Source organism: Linepithema humile, chromosome 4 (genome assembly GCF_040581485.1).
Source record: "Linepithema humile isolate Giens D197 chromosome 4, Lhum_UNIL_v1.0, whole genome shotgun sequence".
Classification (NCBI taxonomy): Eukaryota; Metazoa; Arthropoda; class Insecta; order Hymenoptera; family Formicidae; genus Linepithema; species Linepithema humile.
Genome location: NC_090131.1, coordinates 10,836,665 through 10,850,548, shown reverse-complemented (window position 1 = coordinate 10,850,548; position 13,884 = coordinate 10,836,665). Strand labels below are relative to the sequence as shown.

General features: G+C 37.1%; 1 long non-coding RNA gene across 1 annotated transcript; it reads left to right on the top strand.

Moving 5' to 3' along the window:
- Positions 1–364: 364 nt before the first annotated feature.
- Positions 365–4,410, top strand: LOC136999669 (uncharacterized). The gene is made up of 3 exons (XR_010889982.1): positions 365–3,820; positions 3,906–3,974; positions 4,047–4,410. It is a non-coding gene; the product is annotated as an uncharacterized lncRNA (long non-coding RNA).
- The last annotated feature ends 9,474 nt before the right edge of the window (positions 4,411–13,884 follow it).

The window sequence follows — 13,884 nt, the reverse complement described above, 5'->3', positions numbered from 1 at the left end:
GACATCCTTCTATCGTATTCCATCAGTAATGCCTTCTTGATTTCGTGTGAAGTAAATTTAGCTTCTTCTAAGTTCGCCAGAGACATTATTAGCGCATCGTACGATTCTGGTAGTCCTGTGAGCATGGTGTATGCTAAATCTTCATCCTTTACGTCGCATCTAGCTGCGTGTAGATAATCGTTGCAATTCTTCATTCTTGATAAATATGACGTCATGGTTTCGTTTTCATTTAATCTAATTCTTACGAATTGTCGTTTTAGTTGCATAATCCTTTGCCTCGATTTGGGTTCGTAGACTTGTTCTAAGACGGCCATGCTTCAGTCGAAGTTTTGCAATCCATTATATGGATTTGTTGATTTGGGTCGATGGCTAACGCTAATGTAGATAAAGCCTTTTCATCTTTAGATTTGAAAGTTTGTTTCTCAGCCGCACTTGCTTCCGGTTTTAACTCAGCTGTTCCGTTCACGTATGACCATAATTCTCTCTGAATTAGTAACATCTTCATTGAAAACTTCCATGTTCTATAATTGTCAGCGTTTAACCTGTCAATTTTATCTGTTATGTTAATAGCTGCCATGTTCATAGATATTTTATAATAATACGTATCGGAACGAACTCACGGTTAATGTAGATCGTAAATTTCAGGCGATCCCTCTGTTTAGTAATTGCCGGCTTCTAACTATGTTGGTGCTTATTCTGCCACAGTATCCTTTGTATCTGAATCGTGTCCGAATTCTTCCGTGTCGTATAGTTACACAACGTGCTTGCGACGAAGCCCCTGGGCCCATAACCTTGTTGTGAATAAGTATCAACGAAGAACAAAAAGCACTTTTACTTGGTATACTTAATACAATGTAAATAAAGTAAATACAATGTTTGATGCACTTTAGGTGCGTGTGATAACTTATACGTAGGAAGAACGATAAAATTAAAAGAAACTGTATGACGCAATCGCTTTCCGCGACTCTACTACTAAAACAGAACCTTAATGACGCTGATGTCGCGGGGATGTAATAACGCGAGAAATTTAACCTTTCATTAACACATGTATATTTAATAATATTTTATCTTCAATTTAATTTTTTCTAAATATCTTTTTATATTTTCAAACCTTTGATTATATTAATACACCGAATCGGTATTTCAATTTGCCGCGTTTTGGGCAAAAGGCGGGGCTTATCTTACTCAATGCGACTTACAGCTATATCTCGCTCTTATGCATTGCTTAGATATGAAAAGTGGAGGTAACTAGCAGTCCATATTTCTATAGTCAAAGGCTCAGCCAGCCTGGCAGAGTTGCCAGACGAGCCGAGTTGCCCCTCCAATCCCCTCTACAAACTAGGTCATGCACAATAACGTGTTGTAAGCGCGCAGTGCTCAGTAGACATATATCAGAATTTTTATATATTTCCAATAATACAGATATTTGTGAATAAATTTAAGAGAAATAGGATATGAAAGTAATTGTTTAAAAAAACACTGTTAAGAATTGAGGCATGTGCTTCCACGGGTGTTCTTTCGAAATGTTACGTCGTAAATCCGTGGACGAGAAAATATGTATTTCTTCTAAGTTTCAAAGTTTATTTGTGCCAAAGGTGAGACGCTTCTGACGTACAAAATGGGTAGCAACACTTGGTTACAATAAAACTGCTTAAGGCGATGCTGGAGTAGTTGCTGTTTTACCGACGAAAAATTAATATCGTAGTTTAGGAAAATTTTTTTATTGCATGTATAGAATTACAAATCCTTTTAGGTGATTAAAGTATACATGCTAAAGAATCGGCTGGTATAACATTTAAAACAAAAAACAGAAAAAAATTTGGAAATTTTACCGACAAGCTGTCGGTGCATACAAATATTTGTTTAATATAAAAATTATACAGTTTGCAGGTGCAAAATTAACATTCCGGCCAAAAAAGAATATATCAAAGATTAATAGGGAACTGTTAAAATTGAGTTCAGAGATGTAGTCTAAAAATGTTTCCTGAGTTAGAATTTATGCAAAGCATGCGTGCAATATAAACGATAATGAGGTAAAAAAGAGCAATAGATTAGTTCCTAGATTTTGGGATAGAGGCGCTATACAGTTCTCAGTGCTATCTGTCATATACATCAGAATCTTTTAGGTTAGTTATGTGTGTGTGTTATGTGCTAGGAAACCCGGCTGAAGAAAATGGGTTGAAGGCACTCTGGAGGATAAAAAAAGTGTATGTATTATATATAAATTTTGCAATATTTTTGCAAACATTTACATTATTTGGTTACATACATTTATATTCTAATTTCTGTAAAATACTTTTATTCATCTGCTTCATGTGTATATATTATGTATATTATATGTTCCATATTATATATATTCACATCAAAGTTCTATGTAAAAAGTTAATATCATTTTGTGTATTGTATATATTTTTATAATAAATGTATATATCATATAACTTATATTATATATTAGTTATATGACGTATGACATATGTCATATGAAACGGTACGTTTGTCTGCGCGGAATAACTCGTCGGAACCAGGAGCTCGGTCGGTTGGGGGCACGTGAAAAAAATGCTCGGTGTTGTAGTAACAAAATATAATAACGTTTATTGTGTAAGTTTAAAGTCAGATGCGTACAGTCGTGTGGATGCGGAGCGTTTAAGTATGTAGTTCGAACACGTATTACAAATTTATAACGGCGGTGTGTAACGGTGGTCGTACGGTGACGTGGAAGCGTCAGCGCAAGCGCGTGGACCGCAGTGGTCTCTAGATGACTGCGAGCGCGTGGATCGATACGCGCGAGCAGTGTCGATTATCGATCGACTGATTGATAGCTCGGGAGCGTGCGCGGTAACTCGATGATCGCTCGAATCGACTATTCGCGATTGCCTGTCGGATGTAAGGACCCGATTTGAAGGGATGAAGACGGGAGCAAGGACGCGCGTATTGCCCGCGCCCTGCAGTGACCGGTGGTCGGACGTGGAACCGAATATTCCCGGCGGTATACGGGTATGCCCGTATGTAAGAAGCAAAGCCGAGTGCGCTTGGTAATATACGAGTACGCTCGTATGCGAGGATCGAGGCCGAGTACTCTCGGTGACGTGCGAGTATGCTCGCACGGAGGAACGGAGGACGGTTCCTGGAGCCGAGTATGCTCGGTCAGTGCACGAATATGCTCGTGCTCGTGGGGGCTGCTGGACATAGGCTTCGAGTATTCTCGAAGGATTGCGAGTGCTCTCGCAATAGGATGTTCGCTGGCGAGCAGCGAACAGGATCTGGTGAGAAGGCGTTCAGCCGCAAGATCTGCAGAGAGAAGGTTACCTCATGCGCAAAGAGGAGCAAATGCAGAGAGGGACGAGCGGCAAGAGGGGCAAATGCAGAGAGGGGCGAGCGGCAAGAGGGGCAATGATGATCTCATCGGCAAACAGAAGCTATCTCAGACAGCAACTGTTTGTCGATGAGATCATTATGCTCTCCCCTTCCTTTATCGCCCTTCGCCATCAAGCTGTTTCTAGCTCCCCCCTTCCTTCATCGCTCCTCGCCATCAAGCTGTTTCTAGCTCCCCCCTTACTTCATCGTCCCTCGCCCTCAACCGGTTTTACTGAGGTAACCTCTCTATAGATCTTGGTTGTGGCTGTGTGAAAGCAGCTGGAGTGAAGTGGAGCAATGTGACAAGTTAGGTTAATAAATCGCCTACGTACGCGTCCGTGTGACGGTAACCGACGGCTAAGCACATACGGACACGTGACGTAAACGATTTTTGCTTGCGCGCGTGCGACAGGGGTGTCGCGATGCCATGGTGTCAGCGGTTTCAAGTTTGCATCACCGGAGTAAGGTAAGATTTATATATTATACACTTGAAAATTGCGTGCTACATTTCATTAAGTTTTTAAAATTTTTATCAAATTAATTTTTTTCAGAGAAAGAGACAGAAGTTTATCGTGAAGAAATGAATCTCGGCCTATTAGTACTAGGATACATGATCGCAGGTAAGTTTATATTTATATTCACACATAATCCTTTTTATTACAGATGTTTTACTACATATTATTAATTTTCAGGTGTTCTAGAAGCTAATCTGTTAACAAGAGCAATAAAGCGGAAAAAGATTGATGTGTATAGGTATATAGGTTATGGACAAAGTAATGAATATGGCATTGTGCATAATGCCCGAGATCATTTGGGCAGAGTGATAAATATTTGTTAATTTTTAATTCAAAAATTGCTTTAACCAGACAATAAAAATATAAATAAATAGAAGTAAATATGGGGCATTTTTTCTCAACTTTACACCCATGCTGCCCATTTTCTATTTAATCTAAAAATTTTTGAAAAAATCTTAAAATTTACAGAAAAATGTAAGCTTTCTAATGACGCGTGGCAAAATTATCAAATTCAATTGGATCATACTTAAAATTTCAGAAAACCGAAAAAAAATAATAAAAACAGTAATTATTCAAGTGTAGCGATTATTCATTCGACGTTTTTCTCTTCCAATTAACACTTTCGAGTACTCTGTTTATCTGTGCACTGTCACATAAGTCTGAACTAAAATGGCGGATCCAATATGGCCGCCATAAATTTAAAAAATTTAAGAAATTAACTGATTTTTATAAAACTTGGTATCAAGGGGTTTTTCGGGTTATTAAATACGAGTCTAAAGTTATCTTTTAAAAATACAAAATGGCGGATTCAATGGCCACCAAAACATTTTAAAAATTTTTAGAAATTAACGAATTTTTATAATACTTGGTATCAGGGACTATTTTGGGTTGCTAATAACGAATCTGAAGTCGCATTTCAAAAATTCAAAATGGCGGATCTAATATGGCAACTAAGAATTTGAAAAATTTTTAAAAGTAAGGAAGTTTTATAAAATTTGAACAGAGAGTTTTACGGCCAGCTAAATACAAATCTTAAGTCGGATTTCGAAAACTGAAAATGTCAGATCTAATATGAAGACCAAAAATATTGAAAATTTAGGAAATTGACAGATTTTTATAAAACTTGATACTAGAGATACCTCTGATTCTGATGTGGCCTGAGCTCTTACCCCCTACTTTTTGAAATCTTGATATGAAAAAGTCGAACTATTACCAACATTGGAATATCTCTTAATCACCATTTCTTTGTTGATTGGGACGAAACAGTGATTTCTCAAAATCTCTGGAACTGGTGGAGCTACATCAAATCGTTTTTTCAAAAATCTTTTTGTCTTTTGGTGCTTTTTGTCATTATATGACAGTATACTAATGGGGCATTCTTTCTCAACTTTACACCCATGCTGTTTCGTCCCAATCAACAAAGAAATGGTGATTAAGAGATATTCCAATGCTGGTAATAGTTCGACTTTTTTATATCAAGATTTCAAAAAGTAGGGGGTAAGAGCTCAGGCGACATCAGAATCAGAGGTGTTTCTAGTATCAAGTTTTATAAAAATCTGTCAATTTCCTAAATTTTCAATATTTTTGGTCTTCATATTAGATCTGACATTTTCAGTTTTCGAAATCCGACTTAAGATTTGTATTTAGCTGGCCGTCAAACTCTCTGTTCAAATTTTATAAAACTTCCTTACTTTTAAAAATTTTTCAAATTCTTAGTTGCTATATTAGATCCGCCATTTTAAATTTTCGAAATGCGATTTCAGATTCGTTATTAGCAACCCGAAAAAGTCCCTGATACCAAGTATTATTAAAATTCGTTAATTTCTAAAAATTTTCAAAATGTTTTGGTGGCCATATTGGATCCGTTATTTTGTATTTTCGAAAGATATCTTTAGACTCATATTTAATAACCCGAAAAACCCCTTGATACCAAGTTTTATAAAAATCAGTTAATTTCTTAAATTTTTTAAATTTTTGGCGGCCATATTGGATCCACCATTTTAATTTATACTTATGTAACAGTGCACAAATAAACAGAGTACTCGAAAGTGTTAATAGGAAGAGAAAAACGTCGAATAAATAATCGTTAAACTTGAATAATTACCGTTTTTATTTTTTTTTCGATTTTCTGAAATTTTAAGTATGATCCAATTAAATTTGATAATTTTGCCACGCGTCATTGGAAAGCTTACATTTTTCTGTAAATTTTAAAATTTTTTCAAAAATTTTTAGATCAAATAGAAAATGGGCAGCATGGGTGTAAAGTTGAGAAAGAATGCCCCATATATATTAATCTAACACATATAAAGGAAAGGCTCAAATGATAACTATCAAATAATATAAGAGAAAGGCATTGAGAGCCGTCGCGGGATGTTAGTGCAAAATTTTTAATTTTTCTTAAAGAAATTAATTTATTAGTCTACGTGAGACAGTTAACTTTAAAGTTAAATATATATTATATATTTATTTATTTATATTTATAAAAAGACACATAGATTACACATAGATTGTGTCTGACGAAGAGAGCGAATATAAGTTCGTGCTTAAGACAATCTTGAATATAAGAACGGACTATGAATACCGGCCCTAGAGTCCCTATATATAGAGTCTGGCCACTCGATTAGTTTTGGAAAAACATGGCGGCGGTATATGCATAGACGCATCTTGTGTTTACCATATTTATGGAATAAAACTTTCATTGACTACACCTTATTCGACTACAAATTGATAGTATTAATAAAAGCAGTGTGAAGCCTATAAAAGTAAGTACAATTATTTGGTATATGGTTTCTAAAATAAAATATCTAAGAATAATGATATTATAAAGTAGGATTTGTCATAAAAATTGTAATTCTAACCTCATATTGTTTTTAATAGTTTTATTTACAATGAGTTTTATTTATTATAAGTTTTATTTAAATGAATTTTATTTATTATTGTGATACAAACATTATTGTGATACTGAATATATAAGTAATAGAAATATATACTGTAATGATATGATTTTAAGTATTATTAGTTAATTTTTCTTTATTTTTCAATTAAAAATTTCTAGAAAAGAATAATATTAATTGTTATTAATTTTCTTGTTCTATTTCTTTTCAAATTATACTTTCTATAAGAATTCTTATTGGTTCCGCCATGTTTTTTAAACTTTGTTTCGATCAATATAAACACCAAAATAAACACAAGCGTGGCCAGACTCTATATAAAGGAACTCTAGCCTTTCCGAACTTCAAACGACAAAACGACGCGTCGACCAAGAGCGCCAGAGTGGGGAGAGCCGCTAGTGTTTTGACGCTACGTGAAATTGCACCTTAATAAATGGCATCAACAAAAGATTCAGAAATAGTATATTGGATTGAGAGCGGATGGCGCCACCATATCGTTTACACATGTGTTTTATATTTCGGGTACACTTGCCTTCTTTTTTTGAGCTTTGCTCGGGTTTGTTCTTTTACCCATTATCAATTAGTGGGTTATTTAGGCTGGAGTGCAAGCCCAGCCGTAATTTTTATTCTTTTCCCGCTCTCAAACTATTTATAGAAAGAAAAAGTAGTGAAAACAACAGATAACCTCATTTCGATTGGCGGAAGAAATATTTCCGTCCCCTCGCCAGTCTTCGAGAATTTTGAAAATTCCTGTGCAAGAAACGTGCATTACTTAGATGGCTTCGACTCCCTTGAGGACTCGGAACCGGAAACAAAGGAAGTGGAAATGGAACAGGAACCGATAACCTCGAACCCAAGGAAACGAGAACATGCAGAAACAAGTAAAGAATCATCTGCTTTAACGTCGCATATCTCAGGAAACAAAGAACCCTCGGTAAAGATGGAGTCTATTAGAAGGGGAAAAAAAATAAGAAAACAGAACAAAAGAGAAGATTCTTCGACACTTGATTCTACTGACAAAAGTAAATCTGCCTCACAATCAAATCAGGTAGATATTGACTCTATTTACAATAAAAGCTGTAAAAGTCCATATATTGTATTTGCGAGATTCAAGATGGGCAAGAAGGAGAATAAGATGTCCAATATGAATTTCAGCAGAAAGTTAATGCAACGTTCCCTTTAAAAGCATTGAAACCTATGGGCGTAACTTCTGGAAAATAACTTTTGACAATTTCAGACCCGCTAATGACTCCCTAAGAAATAAATATTTGAAAGAAGCTGGATTTATATTATACATTCCAAAATACAAACTAATGAGGAAAACGGTAGTCCATGAAATTCCTCTGGACGTCACAATGGATGAACTGAAAGCTACCTTCCTGAAAGAAAACCCAGATCTACAAATCAAAGACGCTTTTAGACTAAAGAAGAAAAATAGATCCTCCAAGAAATGGGAGAAATCGGAATCAGTCTGTATCATCCTTAGGGGAGAAGATATTCTTAAAAAAATTATTTTATGACGTATAATCACTCCAATGAAGCCTTTTATTCCTTCAGTTAGAATTTGCTTCAAATGTGGCCAATTGGGTCATATTAGCAAAGCATGTGAATGAGAAAAAATCTGTCTTGCATGCAGCAATGCTCACCTCGGAAAAGAAGATTTTAGATCTTGCACTGCAGCCAGGAAGTGTGTTAATTGCGGTGAGGAGCATATCTCGACGGACTTTTCATGCCCGGCTTTTTTGGAAAGAAAAACCATCAATAAAATCATGGCTACGGAAAATATCCCTTTTTTGGAAGCAAAAAGAAAAGCGGACAATCCTAACAACTACTTAAACCCCAGAAGCCTCAGAAGCGAAGACTTCCCACAGTTACGCAGCCCAATCTTATCACAAGGATTGTCCTACGCGGAAGCCTTAAAATCTGGAAATCAGAAACATCACAAGAACAAGAACGAGATAGAAAGACTTCTTCCCCAACTGGATGCGGTGATGGTTTCATTTTTTGTAGAAATACTGGGCTGGCTAAGAAAGAATAACAATTACACAAAACTTATGGACAGACTTTGTAATACAGTTAAGTTACATTCTGATGTAAACAAAAAGGTACAAGCAGCTAATAGTTCATCATGCCCCTTAATAAACAGAGAAATAGTTTAAGGATATTACAGTGGAACGCTAAAAGTATTAAATTTAAGCTCAACGAATTATCTAAACACTCAGTTAATGTCGACATTATATGTGTTTCAGAAACATGGCTCACAGTGGACGCTTCTGTTTATTTTAAGAATTTTGATGTGGTTAGAGAGGACAGGCTAGACCAAAGGGGAGGAAGAGTTCTAATTTTCATTAGAAATGGTATCAAATACCAGCCAAGCAACATAATGGAAAATTGCCAGGGTAATATTGAGGCCTGTGCGATAGACGTACACGTGAGTGATAAAATCATATCTATAGTATCTTGTTATAGGCCCCCCACGGGACCCACCATCAGTACTTCTCTTTGGGCAAAATTTCTTACGCAATTTAGCAATTCCACTATATTCTGCGGGGATTTTAATATACACAATGTAGCTTGGCGTGATTCTAAAAATTGTCAGTCTGGTCTTAATTTAGAATCCGCTCTCATGGACACTGACTATGTATGACTCAACGATGGCAGTTTAACTCATTTTGATTTTGGTTATAACAATCATTCGGTCACGGATCTCACGTTGGTTTATTCTAGCTTAGGCCTGGGTGCCTCATGGAGAGTAGAAACGGATTTGTGGGGCACTATCCCATCATGGTCGATTTGAAATCAACTCCGCATCAGGAGATCGAACATAGAGGAAACCACCGTCTGTATTCGGCAAACACAAATTGGGAGGTTGTATTAGATAAATGGGAACTATTGGTGGACGACAAAAAACCCTTATTAGTCTCAAATGAAGATATAGGTATTATTTACTCCTTGCTCGTTTGTGGAATCGCTTCTGCGCTTCGACGGGCACGTCGAAGGGATGGGAGGCGTAATGATGTCATTGCTAATGGGGAAAAAAATAATAATAACTCACCTCAGTCATTTCGAAAGGGAAAAATAAGAAAGAGCCCCCCGTGCCCTTGGTGGGGAGAGGAGTGTGACAAACTTCTAGCGAATAGAAAAACCACCCTTAATTCCTTCAAACTCTTGGGGGAGAGAAAGGATTTTATCGAGTATAAAAAAAAAATCTATTGCGCGGATAGGTCTTAGGAAAATCAAAAAAGAAAAATTCAAACAATTCTGTGAAAGCCTTAGGAAGGATTCGAATCCTACATATATATGGAAGAAGATGAAATGTTTTAAGAATCGATTTAATTATGTGGAGACTAGAAATAAATATGATCCGGATAGAATCAATACTATTCTCGCGCAGATCGACGAAATTGCTCTCCCTTAGGTTCTGGTAGAGGAACACTCTATTATCCGAGACAGCCCGATATGTTATCAATGCGATCATTTTCTGGAATTGCCCTTTTTGAACTTTGAACTTGAATTTGCTTTGAAGGAACTAAAGTTAAAATCCTGCCCGGGTACAGATGGCATCGACTATAAAATCATTTCCAAACTTCCTAGTTCAATAAAAGACTTGATCCTTGAAATATATAACAGAATGTACGCTAATCAAACGTATCCAAGAAAATGGAAGGACTTTTTGGTTTTTTTATCCCTAAATCGGAGGGTACAAAACTTAGACCGATATCACTCGCCTTCTGTTTGTATAAAATTTTCGAGAAAATACTGTACAATCGTTTCTCTTGGTGGCTCGAACATTTTAATCTCCTGCCACAGTCACAATTCGGTTTTCACAGAGGCAGATCGTGCATGGATAATCTAGCTATCATTCATTCAGAAATCACCTCTCTCACATGATATGGGAGAATTTACTTCGGCTATTTTTTTGGATATTTAGTCAGCTTATGATAACGTTTTAAGTGACATCTTAATGGATGAATTATCTTCCCTAGGTATTACAAGAAGAATGCTGGCTTATATCAATAATCTGGCGTCTTTCAGGAGAATTCATTTCAGATACGGAAGTATTGATGAAATTAGATCGGTGTACAGAGGTCTCTCTCAAGGTAGTGTTCTTAGCCCACTACTTTATATTTTGTGTATACTAGGCGTTTGGAAAATATTATCGTCGCTCCAACTAAAATTCTACAATACGCAGATGACGTCGCCATCTACCTACGAGATAACCATATTCCATCCACGATTCATACTCTGGAGAATGCCATATCTTTTATACAGGACTTCTTAAAAAACAAAGGCTTGGAACTGTCCACATCAAAAACAAAATTTTTGATTTTTAAACCTGGATTAATAACTAAAAGATCAGGAGAATTCGTCCTCCGAGTTAAAGAGAATGTAATCCCCAACTCTTCTCACGCTAGATTCCTGGGTCTAATTTTCAGGCCAATTTAGGCTGGGATACCCAGTTTAAAATGATAAGAGAAAAATGCCAAACCCTTTTGAAGATTATCAGTTGCATTCGACATGTCTGGTGAAGCGCAAATCCAAGTCTCTCACTCATAATATGTAGAGCTTTAATAAGATCCAGCCTGGAATATGGAGCCTTCCTATTCCAAAGAATTCCAGTTTCAACAATGAATCTATTTTCTAGAATACAAAACAAAGCGATTCGCCTGACTTTGGGTCTTCGGCAATCCACCCCAGTAAATATTATACTGGCAGAAACTAGAGAACCTACTTTAATCCAGAGATGGTCGTACTTGGCAAGCAATTATATCTCTAGAGTATGGACTTGGACAAATCCTCTGAAAGCTATTTTGGAGGATATCCTGGAGAAAAGAGACACTCCCACATACAGGGTGTCCCATTTTAAGTAGGCACCCCTGTTAACTTCGCAAGAAATGGTCAGATAAAAAATATTCTCTACAAAAGTTATTGGGTTTGGAAAGGGAAATCCGATGATGACATTGATTTAACCTAGGATGTACATGCCAAGGTCATATAGAGATTAACTTTGTTTTTTTAAATAAAACATCTTATTTTTAATTCCAAAATCTAATAGCTGGTATCAAGAGCTTTTCAAAATACTATAATAAAGTTATTTTCCATTAAGTACTTTTCGAGTTATGAGGCTTGTAACTTACAGTATTTTGACATAAAATACAAAATATCTTGTAAAACATTTAATTTTTGGGAATCTTATCTTAATACTTTCATGCACAAAATAATGAGACGAATCAATTGGTGTATAAAGAAAACACATAGTTTCAAAAAAAATATGTAATTTGCAACATGCAACTGCATACTTTTTTTTAAAACCAATGTGTTTTCTTTATACCAATTCATTTGTTTTATTATTTTGTGCATAAAAGTATTAAGATAACATTCTCAAAAACTAAATGTTTAGAGATTACAGCACTTTGAGGGAAGAGGGTATCAGATTACAGCACTTTGGAGGGGGGTATCAGGTTACACACTTTTACAGTTGTAAAAGCGCAGCATCAGCACTTTTGCGATGTGTATATCAGGTTACAAGAGATTAGAGGGGACCACATATTTTACGGATTACGTCATCACTTTTTAGAATTTGCAGACGCTATTTTGCGTCGTCAGCACTTTTGGCACCATTTTGCGTTGTTACAAGAATGATATCATCACTATTTTTAGCAGCAGCCACGTCAGCATTTTTTTTTGACGCCATGGTTGCCAGATTTCTTTATATTTAGTCAGCACTTTTAATAGTGCCGTGTGCAAAAGCTCATAGCAACAGGCCACGTCAGCATTTTGGGCGCAATTGTTGCCAGATTTCAATGTTTTAATCAGCATTGTCAGTATTTTTAATTAGTGTCGTGTGCAAAAAGCGGGTATAAATAGCTCGCAAAAAACCATGGTAATATTCAGTCTCAACACATTGTGGATCAGTTAATCACAGATCTGTCAGCAGTCTCCAGTAAGTATGATCTAATATATTTTTATAATAATTGTAACATGAGCTTAACCCATGTTACTAGTCGCGCGATCGGCCACGATAATCGGCCGCGCATCAAGCCGCCGGCCGCAATACGTCACCGGAATGCGGCCACCAAATGGGGCGGCCGGGTATATAAGTCGCTCCGGCCAGTAGGTCCGTCCCCTGTCTGCAGTGAGCACGCTGCAGATCTCCCGAGCCACTAGGGAACACCCCGACTTGGCTCTTCCTAGCAATCCGTTCACCATTCCTATTGGGGCAGGGAGCACTCTGTCTCCGCCGGGAGCACTCGGCATCCATTTACCGTTCCTCTCGGGACAGGGAGCACTCTGTCTCTGTCGGGAGCACTCGACATCCGTCTACACCACCCGTTCCTCCGTAGACTTAAGTATTCTTTAGTTTATATTCTTCCGCAGCGTATTCTGACCTTTTAGTTACTCCCGCTCGCGACCGTTTCTTGTTCTGGGGCATAGCGGCTTAGTCCTATCTTGCGCTCCCCCGCTTTTGTACGCTCACCTTGCGTTCTCGCTTATACACCGCTTATTATGCGCACCCGCTTGTTCGATGGCTACCGCTTGCCCTCCATAATTGCTTCACAAATGTATTATTACTCTTTCATTTAAGAATATAGTTGTCTTGTTACCCTTAATTGATCTAGTTGATTGGAGTCTCTCTGTCTGACCGCTTATCCCGAATCCTGGCACCGGCGAGCTATTCCGCGCTTAGCAATAAGATCGCGAGATAAATTCGCTCCGTTACATAATAATCTTATAGTGTTTAGAAACGTTTATAAACGGGTATTTAAATCTAAAGAAACTATCATAATATATACATTATTACAACTTTATAAATTGTTTTAGGTTCACAATGAACAAGCATCAACCGAAAAGTCTCACCGAGCTTGCACGCAAAGCTATAAACAAAAACATCAAATCTGTACCGCATCTCAGGGACCTCGCGCTTCCACCGAGGCTCATTTATGACCTGGAGGAAACGTTTGCAGAGGATCGTTATGATTATGAACAACTATTATCAGGATATACTACCCAAGGCGATTTGTACAAGAATCTAAAAAGACATCTACCCTTTATATATGTGCCTCAGACTGCCACCGGGGGAAATGGCGGCTCTAAGGAGGTATACGGAAGAAGATGTACCCTTT